This window comes from Culex quinquefasciatus, chromosome 3 (genome assembly GCF_015732765.1).
Source record: "Culex quinquefasciatus strain JHB chromosome 3, VPISU_Cqui_1.0_pri_paternal, whole genome shotgun sequence".
NCBI classification, from domain to species: Eukaryota; Metazoa; Arthropoda; class Insecta; order Diptera; family Culicidae; genus Culex; species Culex quinquefasciatus.
The window spans coordinates 115,820,480-115,835,923 of record NC_051863.1 but is presented as its reverse complement, the minus strand read 5'-3'; the positions used below and the strand labels follow the sequence as shown (position 1 = coordinate 115,835,923).

Genomic DNA, 15,444 nt, shown 5'->3' with positions numbered 1-15,444 from the left:
CAAACATAAGAGATGTTCACGGGTTAAGTGTTCAGTTGTCTAGCTGTTCACGAATGGAAGTTGTACTGTCCCTGTAACTGTTGTTATAGGTGGTGAACAAACATAAGAGATGTTCACGGGTTGAGTGTTCAGTTGTCTAGCTGTTCACGAATGGAAGTGGAATTGTCCCTATGACTACTGTTATAGGTGGTGAACAAACACAAGAGATGTTCACGGGTTAAGTGTTCAGTTGTTTAGCTGTTCACGAATGGAAGTGGAATTGTCCCTGTAACTATTGTTATAGGTGGTGAACAAACATAAGAGATGTTCACAGGTAACGTGTTCAGTTATCTAGCTGTTCACAAATGGAGATTTAATTGTTTCTGTTGTTGTTGTTAACGATGGTAAACAGGTTAAGTTCAGATTTAAATTTTCAGTTTTGTAGCTGTGTACGAATGGAATTGACCGTCCCTGCATCTGTTGATACGGAAGGTGTTCAGTTATGTAGCGGCTCACGAGTTCGATTGATAATGTCTCTGTAAATATTTAAACTATGAGATTGTTCTCGGGTGTATGCGAAACTGTTGAATTTGAGGCTTGGATTTGTATCCGATAGAATTTGTTGTTGTTGTTGTGAAGGATGGTGTTTATATATCAGAATATATTTCTTTTGAACAGTTGTTAAAGGGGTGAATGGGTAAAGGTTGATTTGGTTCTCGTTAAGAGTGTTGTCGCAAGAGCAGTGAATTTTAGCGTAACAGGCGGAACAGGACATAGTAGAGTTTTTATAGACGGAATGAGTCACAGTTGGGTCATCGCTATCTAGCAATTATTTCATTTAAAATTTGATCGTGTGGCTCAGACGTATAGTTTTGATTGATTTTAGTATGTGTGAGTGCATCTCTTTTGAGCCTATGTTAATAAATGGATAGTGGTCGTAGTTAGCGAATTGGTTATTGAATGTTTATTGTTGAGTAGAGTAACACATGGAATGATATGTCAAATAAGTTTGGAGCGAGGTGGGATATTTGGAAAGGCAAGTTAGTCAAACGAATCTGTTACTTAAGAGGGTTGAGTGCGTTCGTTGGTTTATCTTGGATTATTTGCTTGATATTAGACGATGTTGAGTCACACTGGATAAAATACCAGCAGTTGTGTGAGTGTACTTTGTACACGCCTTGGCCAAATACCCAACTTCTCGAAGGTAAAATATTCGATTGGACTATACCTTGATAGGGTGGATCATGGATTGTTTTAGTCGTTGTCTATTGACATACTATACAAACATTATTTATTTGATGTATCACAAGGCAGAGGTTGTAGGATTCAGTGAAATTAATGGAATTTGAAATATGTCGTTGCAACGAGAAGGCTGTTTTATATGTATATTGAATTCATTCGAATTGAGTTGAACTGAGGATCAATAGTATCCAGTAATCATTCTTACTACTGGCAAGCATGATAGTGGTTTTAAAAGAAGAGAGTGTCAATAGTTACTGCTATTCATGCATCTTTTATGTTTCATGATAATTTGCTATTTATTTAAACAACTTACATGTTAAGTTAAAACTGGTGTTAGGCAATGCTATATTTTCTTGATTATTAATTATTGGTACACATCAAAATGCTAGTTGGGTATCCAGCAGATCCGTCCTTTTGTTAACAATTAATGAATTTTGAGGCTCTGAAGGTACCAATCCAAGTCGACCATTTGGCGGATATGTTGTATCAGGAAAAACATTAAAATTTTGTTTCAGAATACAACTGGACCCTGAATTTAATACTATCAATAATAATGACAATTATTGCTCCAAGAGTGAATGACATCATCTACGATTTTGAGAAGTTTATGGTAGCCATATTTTCAGAAGAGGTAATCATAAAGGATTTGTATAAAAGTGTAATTTGAATTGTACCGTCGCATTTAATGCGAAAGTATTATTTAGTTTGGTAGTAACCATTTACAAAATTTAAGGGGCGAAGCTGCTATACGTTGTGGATTTGAATTACACATAATTCTGTATCATTATATCGCGGTAGTTTGGAAGTAAGAAATTCTTGTAGTTTGCAATAGTTTTACCTTATTTTATTTTTGTTAGATTACTTTCTTAAAGATTGTCCACAGAATAAATCGTATAGTTAGGTCAAAAAATTAGTGAATTAATAGACGTTATACATTTGAGTTGGATTCATATATATTGCTTCAGGAAGTTACGTTTAATTTATAGACTAAATTATTAAGGGGTTGTGAAACTAACTCATGCAAATGTTCTGTTTATAGCAATCTTATTTTGAGATCAGTTTTAATTATTTTAATATATTTGAAACTTCACTTATGTACACTACATTAGATCAATAGGAATACATAAGGTCTTTTTGACTTTATTGTTAATTAATATCTAAACTGCTATCAATTAGATTGTGTCTTTGTTTGTAACAATATAAAGGAATTCTTATTATACTAGCTTATTCTCTTTATTGTTGTGTAGCTGAATGTAAATAGCAAGTAAGTCGCTTATAGCTAATTTATTGGTTTAAAAATACTCTAGAAATCATAAAAAAGCTTTTACAGCTAAAAAGTGTGTATTGAAGATATCGTTTATGGATTAGTATTAATTAAGACAACAAGTTGAGAAGATGAATTTAAGATTCGGGTGAGCATATTAATTGATATTGGAATAAGGTAACAGGATAGATTTCTTGAAAAAAAAAAACTAAAAGAAGTTAGACTTAGTTTCATGTCGAAATAAAAAAAAACAAAACGGGAGAAGGGTTATCGAAGCTAAACATTGTTGTTGAATATAGTTCTGCTAAGTGTAATCGGTAAAATGATATCTTTGAGTTTGTCTCAAATTACCGCAATGCGAGTTATGTTCAATATTGTAAATCATTTTGAGACTAAGGATAATCGATCAGAGGAGTAGTTATGTTATTCTTTAGAGATTTATGTGTTAAAGGATTTGATCAATTTATATAAGATTGTATAGGGAACAACATGTAATTCCATCCTGCCCTAATGTTGGCATATCGGCACTTTAACTCTCTTGAAAGGCGTTTAGAACTGAAATGTACTGATAAGTAGCTTAGTAGGAGGTGAGCAAGTTATTTTATGTAGAGGCTTTGAAAAATCAGTTGTTTATAGAGTAAAAGGCTCTAGTTCTAATTTATCTAGGAGAGACCAACTTCAATTGCTAAAGTATGAACAACAAGCACATATTTCAAAATAAAACCAAGGGGGGATTGTAGGGTCTAACGCTTTCCGAGTGTTCCGCCCTTTGGCACAACAAGTGTGACAGTGTGAGAGGAACGACGGTAGGCGCGAGAATGGAGAGGAGCGAGAAGGTCAGTCTGGTCGGGGAGAGTGACGCGAGTGGTTCGAGAGGCGCTGGGAGACGATCCGGAGCAACCGGCGGAGGATCGGCAACGGACACCGGGTCAGAGGGCGGTTGGGAGGATGACCGGCAGCTATCGAGCTGCCTCCGTACGCCGAGACTCCACAGGAACCTTTTTGACAGTAATGGTGCCGCTTCCGGTAGCGGTAGCGACGCTGGCGCAGGCGACGGCCATGTCATCTTTTCGAGGACATTTTAAAATGGAACACTGCTTAGACTCAATCCAACGAGCAAATCCTCGAAGGAGCCGCTGCAACTGGTGTTGGCACAGGTGCCGATCTGAGTAAGCAAAGTAATCTCCACCGGCAGCCGGCTTGCTTGCCTGTCTGTCCCATACTTCAAATCAAAATCTCTGAACTCCTGACCCGGTGTAGCAGCAGCAGGTTCGTCCGCGGTCCGTGGTTTATTATCTTCCAATCGTCCAGTTAGCTGAGACTCCGACCGACGGCTGGCCGGGACATGTTTTGAACAGATCTGGGGGTAGTATTCCTACAAGAACATTGTTTCAATCACTTCAGTTGATTTGATCCAATAAAATTTATCTACCTACCACTACCTAAAAAGCCAAAAACGACCGTCTCCACCACGTAAGATAGTTTTGGCGCACCTTCATCTCCACAGCTTTACCGGGACACAAATCAACCGCGCATCGTGCTGCGACCTCGACGCAAAACCGTTAAACGAAACAAGCACCTGTGGTGCCTTCGGCTGAGGCAAGGTCAACAGTTTCAGCACCAACGAAGTGTCGTTCGCTTTCACCTGCCTTGAGGAATCCGACGGCGCGTAAGTTTCTTCGCCAATGCCACAAACGGCAGCTTCACACATGGCCACGACGTGGGCCAGCACTGGGTTGAAATATGCCGGATAAAGGACCTTCTGCTGCTTGGAGGGTCCTTCACTGAGCGCGCTCAGTTTATGCTTCGATCCACCCAGCTCTTCCACGTACGTTCCGGGACCGTGCGTGGCACCAAACGTTTCTCGAACAGCGATTGCATGTTGAGGTTCATTTTGGGTACGCCGTCGTTCTCGGTGACGCTTGACGAGGACAGTCCTGGAACGTTGCTGGGTGGTCTTCCTGGAGGAACAGAGCCCGGGACAGATTGGCTCACCGAGGAGGGTATCTAGGGTTACGCGTCCTGTGATTGGCTGTCCTCGACGGAGGACGGCTTGACAAGCACCAGGTAGAACGTGTACATCATCTCGTTCGGGCTGGAGTCCTTCTCCTTCGACGATAAAAATAACATTCGAGTGCCGGTACAGCTGGATGTAAACCTTATGCTGTCCAACCTTCTCGATTGCATCCCCCGGGGGAAACACCAGTGGCAATCGCTCCTGCGTCGTTACCGGCAAATATTGCAACCTTCGTTGTGTGATCCAGTAGCGTAGTTTGAAAAAGAGATGTTGCAGTCGCAAGCGATTGACCTGCACTTACAGCTGGCAGAACGCGAGCTGAAAGAAAAAGTTACGATTATCACATCAACCGCTCACAAAAACCAATTTTAAAAGAATTACCACTCCCGCGCCTTGTGGTTTCGACTTTGGTCAGGTCGTGGTGATGGCCGCGGCATTCTCGGTGTTCCGGGCCAGTTGGAAGCGGCTGGCGAGTGTGCCGCCGTAAAAGAGCTTCCATCGGTGTGTGATTGTCCGCCCATGTACGGCATGTTTGTGGGTCCCGGTCTGTTCGATCCATGAGGGCGCCTACAGTCGCTTCGATTGAAGTCACGTCGTGGAAGAAATCACGGTTCCTCTCGAAATACTTGGACAAAACAGCCGTCTACCGGAGAAGGTCCCAATCCGAGGACCACAATCCGCCGTCTCCAATCACGATGGAAGATCCGCACAGTGGACCGGTCTCGATCGGATCAACCTTCCTCTGCAGTGGAATCATGCGAGGTCCGCAAAGTCCTCGCGATCCGGGTCTTCGATTCGCCGCCCCACTTACACCACCTTCCGGGTCAAATACGCACACTACAGCCTCTCCTCACTCGCAAGGTATGGGCGGAGGTGGCTCCCAGAATCACCCCAACTTTAACATGACCTTACCCGCCGCTCCGCACATGCCACATCCCTCACAAAGTGGTGGCCTGATGCCGTCATCCCCGTTGAATCCGCAACCAAGTCCGATGTCCCACTCAAATACCGCCTCCGCCACCACGTAAGTTTATTTTAGCGCACCTTCCACATCACACCGGTGAACAAACCGACCGCGCACCGTGTTTTGACCTCGACGCAAAACCTTTCCGGAATGAATTTAACCGGCTTTTGGTCCGCTTTGACGGTTTTGACCATTCCGACGACGATTTTACGATCAGAGAAGACAAAAACATGTCAAAACATTTCGGTCTGACAGATCTCACTGTCAAAAGCTGGGCGAGAAAGAGAAAAAAAATGGCATGGCTTCCGCTGTCACGCTGGTGGTAAGCTATTTAAAAAATGTATGGGGGAAATCAATTTTAATTCAATATCTCCCAAATTAAAGATCACTCAGAGATAAAATTTGACCTGGTGAAAGCTAATTTTTTTTTGAATCAGCAGGTCAAATTTTGTCACCCTACGATTTGTAGTTGCTGAGATATTCACAAAAAAGTAAATTTCTCTGAACAAATTTGAATTTCTTACCACCAAACGAACAGCGCCATCTATGAGAAATTTTGGCCCGTCCGGTAATCCATTGGCCAAAGAGATTTTAGGTCAGAACTACCGTAAACATTTTCAATAATGACTTGGGACTCCGACAACCAAATTCAACCAAACTTCGCGTTGTGTGGTAGTAGAATCAACTAATTGTATTGCTAGTAACAATTCTTGAAACTGGAAATATCGAAATTGCAAGAATTACGCTCGTACGAGCGATTGTTCCTATTGCCCCACTTTCCTCTATTCAAAAAGTACTTATGAGTGCTCCTAACTTTTGATAGGACCACCAAAGTTTCGATGTGAAAGGATCATTTGAAAAGTAAATCAATAATCCAACAAATGGCGGGTCGCATGTCGGATCCGGACATCATTTTCATCAAACTATCTGAGATGCGACCTCCATGGAGGCACTTATAAGTGCCAAAAGGTAATTAAATATTACTTAATTGCTTATAAATTCCGATAAAGTTATCAGAACTTCAATTTTTTAGGGTCATTGGAAAACTCTTTATATACCAATGCTAGTGTGCTCCTTTGTACTAAGCTTGCTGGGATTCCTATCTAGATAGTTCAAGAGAGCACACGGGCATCGATTTTTTGTAAAAAGTAGAAATCTTACCCAAATCAGCTGCCAAAATTGTATGGAACAAATATTTGAGTGAAACAATGACATAAAATGGCTTTTCAGGTCATACAAAAGGCCCCCAAAAGGACAGCAAAATAAAAAAAAAATACAAATAAAATTCATTTCTAAAATTTGAGGAGAATTGATCAGATGTCAACCTCGAAATGATAGAAATTGTTTTTTTAATGTTCAACGTTTAAAGGGTAATTTAAAAAAAAAATGCTAAAAAGTAACGATAAAGGAAGAAACACGTAATTTTAAAATATTTCATTTGTTCCAGGCGAAAAAACCCTATGAGTTATATCAGACTTGAAACTAAATTTAATTTCTCATAAAGTTACATAAAAGTGGTTATCAAACTATTTTTTGGTGAAAAATACTTTTTTCGAAATTTTGAGTATGCCTTCGAATCGAACATCAAATTCTTCTTAAAAATCTCTTGGACGCCAAATTTCTATCTTTTCCAGGTTATGATTAAATAAAAGTAGGGGTCATACCGTCACAAAATATCAAAAATTGTCCTCCTTTTCGAATTTGGGATCAAAATTGCTTTTTAAAGAGAAGTTACAAGAAAATCGAAGAGGGATCAGAGTAACTTTTATCCGATTTTGTGAGAGTTGGCAGAGAATGACTCAAAAATAAATCTTTGTTGTCATTTTTTTTCAAGGTCATTTTTGGTCTGTTGAATCGAATTACTGTTTTTACAAAACGTAGGAATTTTCAGATGACCCAGAGAAAAAGTTCATTGTTTTGCAAAATTTTAAAAGTAGCTACCTGAATACCTGATACGTTAAAACACCTTTATCAAGATACATAGTTGACATGTAAGTTTCAACAGGAAGCAGTTCACTAGTTATTTATCGGTATGAATACATTTTAGCGTTGAAAATAAAAACATAAAAAGTATAAAAAAAAGATCACGTTCAAAGTCATAGCCCCACTGAAAGAACTGCCACAAATCAGCTCTATTTCAAGGTCAGACGTCGGAAGATGTCGACGATAACGACCACAGGGTCCCAAGAAGCGACCATGAGTCCACACAACAGACAGCCAGACGGCCAAAAAATCCGATGCAACAACTATCTTCTGCTGCTGCTGCAATTCATGAACGTAATGAGCAATGAGCCCTTCCTCCTCCTTGCAAGAGTCAATCTGGTGGCCTTGGCGGGCCCTTTTTGTGCAAATCGCGAGCCCTCCGTCGGAACCTGGGTCTGCTGGTCTGGACCTGGCGACGACGCGACTTGCTGCCTTGTAGCAGACACAATGATGACCGACCTGGCCTGGCCGAGTGGCGTGAAAAAAATCAAGGGATTCTCTGTGGAATCAGTGTTGTTTTTATAGTTTGGCAACACTGTTTAAAGTTATGAGTACTTGAGATAAAAATATGAAATATAAATAAGGTCTGTTGCTGGTTTTTTTAAATCATTTGAAATTTAATAAATAAATGCAATGAAAATCATTAAATTGAAATCGAAAATCATACTCTCTAAAGAATTTCTCAGCTAAAAAAAAGTGGCCCTACACTTTGCAAGGTGGTTGGGTTCGGAGCTCGGATCGGTTATGCTGACTGAACCTTCGAAGGAAGAAACATATCTCGTCGTGGATCTTGAAAAAGTGTCTGCGCCCGCTTTGGAGACGACGCAGAGGAAGTCGTGCAACACCTCAGCTCCTGCCTCGTCCCACTTCGGGGTTTGAAACTGAACCCTACACCAAGAACAAGTCGAGTTGCAAGTTTTTCTTCGTTTTTGGGGCAAAAGAGTCGAGAGGAGCGCGGAAAATGTAAATAAAACAAAAGAAGCTGTGCGCGGCAAACGGATAAGAAAATGTAATAAAATTTAATAAAACAAACCTCAGATAAGAATAACAAGTGCATAAATGAAAACTTAAAATGATATAAAAGCAGCGGAAAAGGGAAATGAAGTTGGTGGAGATGCAGAAACTTTGTCTCGAAAAGGGGTTTGATATTTTGAGTTAAGTTTGGCAAAGTAGAATGTCCCGTAAAAGAATTTTTAAAATATAGATTTCAATAAAAGCTTTTTGTTTCGGTTAAATTGATTTAGTCAATCAGAAGATTTCTTGATTTATACTATACTGTATGTCTGTTTTCCAGTTTCTCTGTTTTACTGTTTTTCTATTTGTGTTTTTTTTCTGTTTTTTTTCTATTTTTAGATTTTTTTGTTTCTCCGATTTAATGTATTTTTGATCATCTGTTTGTCTTCTTTTCTACTTTTTTCTACTATTCTTCTTTTCTTCTTTTCTACTTTTCTACTTTTCTACTTGTCTACTTTTCTACTTTTCTACTTTTCTACTTTTCTATATTTCTACTTTTCTACTTTCTACTTTTCTACTCTTCTTTTTTTCTACTCTTCTTTTTTTCTAGTTTTCTACTTTTCTACTTTTCTACTTTTCTACTTTTCTACTTTTCTACTTTTCTACTTTTCTACTTTTCTACTTTTCTACTTTTCTACTTTTCTACTTTTCTACTTTTCAACTTTTCAACTTTTCAACTTTTCAACTTTTCAACTTTTCAACTTTTCAACTTTTCAACTTTTTAACTTTTTAACTTTTCAACATTTCAACTTTTCAACTTTTTAAGTTTTCAACATTTTAACTTTTCAACTTTTCAACTTTTCAACTTTTCAACTTTTCAACTTTTTAACTTTTTAACTTTTCAACTTTTCAACTTTTCAACTTTTCAACTTTTCAACTTTTCAACTTTTCAACTTTTCAACTTTTCAACTTTTCAACTTTTCAACTTTTCAACTTTTCAACTTTTCAACTTTTCAACTTTTCAACTTTTCAACTTTTCAACTTTTCAACTTTTCAACTTTTCAACTTTTAAACTTTTAAACTTTTCAATTTTTCAACTTTTCTTCTTTTTTTCTTTAACTTTTAAACTTTTAATCTTTTAAACTTTAAAACTTTAAAACTTTTAAATTTTTCAACTTTTCAACTTTTCTTCTTTTCTATTTGTCTACTTTTCAGTTTCAGTTTCAGTTTCAGTTTCAGTTTCAGTTTCAGTTTCAGTTTCAGTTTCAGTTTCAGTTTCAGTTTCAGTTTCAGTTTCAGTTTCAGTTTCAGTTTCAGTTTCAGTTTCAGTTTCAGTTTCAGTTTCAGTTTCAGTTTCAGTTTCAGTTTTCAGTTTCAGTTTCAGTTTCAGTTTCAGTTTCAGTTTCAGTTTCAGTTTCAGTTTCAGTTTCAGTTTCAGTTTCAGTTTCAGTTTCAGTTTCAGTTTCAGTTTCAGTTTCAGTTTCAGTTTCAGTTTCAGTTTGATTTTGATTTTGATTTTGATTTTGATTTTGATTTTGATTTTGATTTTGATTTTGATTTTGATTTTGATTTTGATTTTGATTTTGATTTTGATTTTGATTTTGATTTTGATTTTGATTTTGATTTTGATTTTGATTTTGATTTTGATTTTGATTTTGATTTTGATTTTGATTTTGATTTTGATTTTGATTTTGATTTTGATTTTGATTTTGATTTTGATTTTGATTTTGATTTTGATTTTATCACAACAATAGACAACGCTCGCTTGAATTACTGTTGCTTGTTGAAAAGTGTTTTTCCAGAAGATGAAGCTTCAAGAGAATGGTCTCGGACATATTGTTGAATTTATTCATAAGTTTCTCTTCATTTTCCAGTAATGCAATTGTCTGGAGGATGAACCTGCATTTTACGTTTACCTTCATTTTTAAGTGAAAAGTTTTATACTGTTCGGGGAACACGATTTTTACAAAAATGAATGATTTATCGTTGTGAGGAAGAAGGTTTAAAATTGAAATTCCTTGAATTTGTTTTCTTTCTTTTATAAATTTTCTTACTTCTCTAAATTTTTGCCTTCCTCACTGAGGTAAGGCTATAATCCTGCTCTAAAAATGAACTTTTTATTAAAAGCTCAAAGACCCACCTTCATGGATACATATCGACTCAGAATCGAAAACTGAACAAATGTCTGTGTGTGTGTATGTGTGTGTGTATGTGTGTGTATGTGTGTGTGTATGTGTGTGTGTATGTATGTATGTGACCAAAATTCTCACTGAGTTTTCTCAGAACTGGCCGAACCGATTTTGACCAAACCAGTTGCATTCGACTTGGTTTAGGGTCCCATACATCGCTATTGAATTGTTTGAAGTTTCGATAACTAGTTCAAAAGTTATGTATAAAAATGTGTTTTCACATATATCCGGATCTCACTTAAATGTATGTAAACGATGTCCGGATCCATCATCCGACCTTTCGTTGGTTAGGTAATCGAAAGACATTCCCAACGAATCCACAACATTGAAGATCTGGCAACCCTGTCTCGAGTTATGACCACTTAAGTGTTATATTTGTACTTTTTTGAGTTATGACCTCTTAAGTGATATATTTGTACTTTTTTGATGCCGGATCTCACTTAAATGTATGTAAACGATGTCCGGATCTATCTTCCGACATATCGTTGGTTAGGTAATTGAAAGACCTTTCCAACGAGTCCACAACATTGAAGATCTGGCAACCCTGTCTCGAGTTATGACCTCTTAAGTGATATATTTGTACTTTTTTGATGTCGGATCTCACTTAAATGTATGTAAACGATGTCCGGATCTATCATCCGACATATCGTTGGTTAGGTAATTGAAAGACCTTTCCAACGAGTCCACAACATTGAAGATCTGGCAACCCTGTCTCGAGTTATGACCACTTAAGTGATATATTTGTACTTTTTTGAAGCCGGATCTCACTTAAATGTATGTAAACGATGTCCGGATCCATCATCCGACATATCGTTGGTTAGATAATTGAAAGACCTTTCCAATGAGTCCACAACATTGAAGATCTGGCAACCCTGTATCGAGTTATGACCACTTAAGTTATATCTGTGAACTTATTTTTCTGGATCTAAAAAAATAGCTGAAGTATGTGTCCAAACCACTCATATTACCCATTGTTGGTAAAAAGTGAGGAAGGCTCCAACCACATAGGTGGATTAAGATAGGTTTTTAATAATAACTTGGAAAGACTACACTCAGTCTACCGCAAACTTCTTCATCCGTCAATGAAGATGCTCTTCAAATATCTTGCAAAGCGTCCAGACATGGCTGCATTTGACTGTGATTTAAAACGAAAAAGTTTTGCCTTTTCTTGAAACTGCAAGACAACTTCATCGACAGCAGTGCTGTGTGCACTGCATCAGGAGGGTTTTGGTTTAACTGTTATGTTTTCGGGCTAGCAACATAATCCCCCTCCCACAGCACCACCCTCCGGTGAGACGAAACTTGTTAGCTCTGCTTTGCCTATCTTCATCCTGTTGCTGTAGTTGGTTTGTTATCGAGCTCGTCCCCTTTGGTTTGGGGGAGTGGAAAACCGTCTCATCTTTTTCGTGTTTTATAACGAGAAATTGCATAAAATAGATCCTTTTCAAAGCACTGCCACCTTCCTTCCTCACCAAAAATCTCTTGCGGGGTGCTCGAGGTACATGTTTCAGACTGAACCGGAGAGAAGGAGATGAATTGAAATAAATAAAATAGATTTTCCATAAATTGCCAGACAAATAAATCAAAAATGTATATTTTGGTGTCCTGGGAAATTCTGGCAAAGCGAGCTGAAGACGAAAAAAAGGTTTTGGTAACATAGACACAACACAGACTAAATATCGTGTAGCATGTGCTTTAAAGGGTAAGCAAGTAACGTAGGTAACGTAGTTTAGGAATGATACCCACTGTTGTTTATTTATAATTAGCAGGATCACTTCATACAAAAGGCAACCATTTTTCATAGCCCTTTCTCATAATATTGGCGTTAATTGCATCGTGTTCCAATCAGCCACCATAATGCAATGTCATCAAATGAACAGTCATATTCCTTCGAGTGATTCACGCCCAAGCCTCACCACAAGAGTACGGCACTCAGCGCGATACCAGCCGTACAGTGATAGCGATAAATTCAGCTTTGTGTCCACTTTTAAAGCCAATCAGCCGCGATATTAAGGGGAGGCTAGCAAGTTGGCAGAGCCCATTTTAATCCTCCCTTTCTGAAACCTTCTGCAGGAGAAAGAAAGAAAAAAAAAAAGACCCAAGTCCACATCTTAATATTTTCCATTTCAAGAAATATAATTTCATTTTTATTACCATGGCGTCTCTTTACCTCTTTTTGCACTCACCTGGCCACCTTGGCAGGTCGACAATGATGATGGCAACAAACGAAGAACCAAGAGTAAGAAGAAGACGACGACGTCGTTATTGTTATTACTGGCTGCATTTCGATATTTACTTTTAATTTCGACTCTCGCCGAGCTGTGGACTGCGTTCGGATTTTTTTATTCGTTTTTATTCTGCCCCAATGGGACGCTGGCATGCAAATCTTGCACAATCTGTATGCACAATATGGTGGGTGGACCGATGTTGGACCAGATTAAGCAAAACAATCTTACAAAGAACGCTCAATCGTCCGGGTTGTAATGTTGACGCTATTTTTTACTATCCCTCTAATGCCCATATGTTTTTGAGTAACTTTTTTTTACAAAAATCTTTCCTTATCTTTTTTTATGTTTTTCATGTTTCATTTTTAAGTATTTTGATTTGCATTTTACTTGTTTAGTTTATCTTTGTTTTCGATAGTATTTGGTATTTCCTACCATCTCCTATCATTACCTTGATCGTTTATAGTATTTTTTACATATTTATACAGTCACTTTTTTTTTCCTTTTTCATGTTTGCTACTGTAGTGTGACACCATTATCAATTACATTGTATTAAAAATGACTGCATACTTATTTAAATATTGGGAATATTATTTAAAAAAACAATCAAATTTGATAAAAAAAAATCAAATCAAACTTGAATCCCTAAAATTTTTAAATAGAAAAATCCTTTAGATCAAAAATTAGTTGAAATTTTATTTTTGGGGAATTTTTGGAAAGCGGCGGGGTTGAATGCTAAACTGGCAGAAGGGGAGAAAATATGATCCGATCAGAGATATTTTGGATTGTGTTGGGGTACCTCGTACCATCAGTTACAGGTATTTGGTTAAAATAATCATATTTTTGCATTCCTCACTTTACTGAGGAAAGGCTATAAAATCACTCGAAAATTGAACTTCTTAGATACACCTCCTAGATATACCTTCACTTATACATATCGACTCAGAATCAAATTCTGAGCAAATGTCTATAGGGATTTAGTTTAGTAAAGTATTTGAGAAGTTATGTTACGAAACAGATTTTAGTAGATACAAAAAGGGTGATTTTTTTCATAACCTCAAAAGGCCGGTTCTTTTGTTTACACGCGAGAGGCACGCCAAATGCGGTTGCCAAATTGCTTCAAATGAGAGTCTGCATGTTTTCTGGAAATGTCTGTAAATGGCACTTATTTTTATTAGGCCTTTTACGGTGCTGGGATCTGGTTTTGACCGAGTCAGCTATAGGAATTAAAATAAAACAATTTTATACATGTGAGGAAGGCATCAACCACCTAATAGTGGATTAAGAAACATTTTAATAAAAAAATGACATGAATACATCATCGCAAAAAACAACATGTACCTCGGGGCACTGGAATTAGTTCCAAATGGACAACAATGGACATCAGTTCAATGAAAAACTCTTCGAAAAGATTGGAAACTGTAAAATGTATTTTTAAATCTCTTTCAAATGGGTTTAGCTAATTTAAACACTTCCGGAAAATTAAGAATTCCCTACCGGGAGACTTTTGTAGAACGTCCGAATGTATCATGCAACATTTTCATAATACTTGTAATCAGTAAAAAGAAAAAAATGAAAAATATCAGTGGCAGCTTCCAGCCAACCCGTTATTCCAATATCTCGGAAACAATTGGTTCGATTTTTAAATAACAATTATACTTTTGTGAAATCAAATGAAAAGATCTATTCAAAATTTTGCCTAAAACTTTTAAATTACAAAAATTATCTATTTTAATGATTTTTCAAAAAATATTCCTGAAATTATTTTATTTCAAAATTATAAGATAATTTCACAAATCTGAATAGTGAAAAAATTATTATTTTTGATAAAAAGTTTTTCAGTAGTGTTTCAAAAAATAATTGCATTGAAAATTCTCATTTTGAATTCTGGGGTGACTTTGATAATCATAGTTATTCTTGTAAAAATCAGATTTAATGTGTTCAAATTTTATGTTTACGTCAAATGTACCATCACTAAGGTGTCTGATATAGCTTTTAAGAAAAAAAAAATCATTGTTTATAAATAGTTAACTAAGTTTATGTGCTTTATGGCAAAATACATATAAATTTTAAGTAAAATTGTTAAAAAGTCAAAATTTTGCCGAAAGTTCATTAAAAATAGTTTTGTTTATAAAATTATCAACTCATATTACACTCTAAACTGAAATCGAAGCAAGAATCAAAAATTTTCACATTTTGCCTTTCTTACTAAAGAAAGGTATAGGTTTTACTTCAAGGCTGGACGTCATTTCCAGCTTCGTAAATATGTCGATTCAGCATGAATTTTAATCCGAAAAATCGCCAAAAAATCACACTGCATCGATTTTCGACGCTCTATCGATTTACCTTGACAGAACTCGTCTATCCCGTTCTCAGCTCCCATAAATCCGATTTCGATTCTTCTAAATGCAGATGAAAGCTAGTGTGCTGAACCTGGACGAGTTGCCACGCAAATTTTGAAATATCCATCTATTTTCGGATGCGGCCAGACTTTTCAACAAAATTCACAGTTTTCAAATGAAAATATAGTCAATTTTTTTCATTTTAATATCTTTTATTTATCACAAATATTGCATTTTTCGTAGAGATGGGCTTATTTGAGCGAACCGTTCTTATGAACCGGCTCA

General features: G+C 36.9%; 1 protein-coding gene and 1 long non-coding RNA gene across 4 annotated transcripts in view; both read right to left on the bottom strand.

Annotated features, from left to right (window-relative positions):
• The window catches only part of LOC6040029 (mucin-5AC), a 355,515-nt gene that overhangs the window by 214,760 nt on the left and 125,311 nt on the right, over nucleotides 1-15,444 (bottom strand). The gene's annotated exons all lie outside the window — the stretch shown is intronic.
• On the bottom strand, nucleotides 3,486-6,029 carry LOC6033447. 2 transcript variants are annotated; one of them, XR_005278705.1, is made up of 3 exons: nucleotides 4,884-6,029; nucleotides 3,918-4,820; nucleotides 3,486-3,860 (listed from the first exon to the last, which is right to left on the bottom strand). It is a non-coding gene; the product is annotated as an uncharacterized LOC6033447 (long non-coding RNA). The 2 variants fall into 2 exon arrangements; XR_005278704.1 differs by having other exon boundaries at nucleotides 3,922-4,820.